The following is a 1,790-nucleotide window of genomic DNA, read 5'->3' on the forward strand; positions in this document are numbered from 1 at the left end:
GAGGAGCTGGGAGATTTGAACCGTGCGGAGGGGGTGGGGGGGTGCAGCGTGCAGGCGAGGAAGTGGTGGCTGTGAAATGGGAAGACGAGGGAAGTGCAGGAGTGGCGGGGGGATGTTGGGGGGGGGGGCGCGGGGAGGAAGCAGGGTGCAAACTACGCTTACCTGCAGTCTGAGTGTCTCACGGGGTTACCTAGATGGGTGTTGTGTGATGGTGCTGAAGGGCAGCAATACTGGTGGAGAGTGTGTACAGACCTACAGTGTGGGAAGAAAATACATACAGTCAAAGACCAGAAGCCACGGAAAGGAACAAAACCACACACTGGGGGGAGGGGGGAGCGAGGGTTCAGCAGAGGTGGGTGGAAGGGAAAAAGGAAATCCGAAAGACACAGGGATGAAAGAAAAGAGCAAAACGACAGCAGATACACAAACCAGAAGCAGCCAATGCTGGGACCTGCTGTGTCAGAAAGGCAAGGCTCCTCTGTGGGGCAAGCAGAGACTTTCCAACACACCAGCAACCCGAGCAAAGGGACAGCACAGCCACCTGACAGCTACAGACATGGGCTGGAGGATCGCTGCAGGTGGTTCGGCCCCTCACAGCCTGCTGTTCTTCATTCCCATGGCCAACACGGCTCACCTATCCCACTTCCCTGTCTGCCTGATTCCCCGGTCACATCCCAGTCTCTCTCCTCAATCACCCTCCAGTTCATCTCAACTCTGATGGGGACTGCTCCAAGCTGCTCCCCGTCTCCTCCGAAGAGAGGCCCCTTCACCTCAGGGAGCAGCGGAGGGAACTTCCCTGAACTGCCCCTGGTGTGAGTCAATCCCTCCCTCAGTGAGGGGGGAGCTGAACTGGACACAGTGCTCCCTGTGAGGTCTCACCAGCACGCTGTACGGATGGAGCAAGACTTCCTGATTTCTATCCTCCCATTTCCCTCCAAATAAAAGCTGGTGTTCTTTAGCCTTAACCATCACTTGCTGCCACTCCATATTAACATTTTACACTTCCAGTTCAAGGACCATCACTCTCAACTCCCCAACCCCCCCCCCATCCATCAGCCACACGTGAACCAATGCCATTTTGACCTTGTCACTGGGTGACAATCCTGGAACACCTTCTTGACCAACGCTGTGGGTCCACCAACAGCACGTGGACAGCAGGGGCTTGAGAAGGTAGCTCACCACCAACTCCTCAAGGGGCTACTAGGGACGGACAACCAACACTGACGCAGCCAACAAAACAAGATCCCAATGAAAACAAAATGCCCCTACACCCTCGCTATCTCTGTGCCCAGCTGTAGCACTCCAGAATCACTCTGCTCCTCCAATTCCTGTCACTCTATTCCACAGCTTCCTGAACGTGGGAATTTCTAGCCAAAACCACTCAGCTCCTTTCTCCTTTGACTATCTGGTCATCGAAGGAGCTCTTTAGAAACAATCTGAGTTCTGAATATGTCCCAGTAAAGCTTTGGCACATCACATTGATCATCCTGGGACATTGAGTAAAGACATGCTTTCAGGGCAAATACAGAGAATGCAGCCTCGGTCACAAGACCACACATCGAAATGGAGGACCCTATCAGCACTGAGGGAACGCCACACTGTCGGAGGGTCAGCACTGAGGGAACACCACACTGTCAGCAGGTCAGCACTGAGGGAACGCCACACTGTTGGAGGGTCAGCACTGAGGGAACGCCACACTGTCGGAGGGTCAGCACTGAGGGAACGCCACACTGTTGGAGGGTCAGCACTGAGGGAACGCCACACTGTCGGAGGGCCAGCACTGAGGGAAC

This window comes from Chiloscyllium plagiosum, chromosome 39 (genome assembly GCF_004010195.1).
Source record: "Chiloscyllium plagiosum isolate BGI_BamShark_2017 chromosome 39, ASM401019v2, whole genome shotgun sequence".
NCBI classification, from domain to species: Eukaryota; Metazoa; Chordata; class Chondrichthyes; order Orectolobiformes; family Hemiscylliidae; genus Chiloscyllium; species Chiloscyllium plagiosum.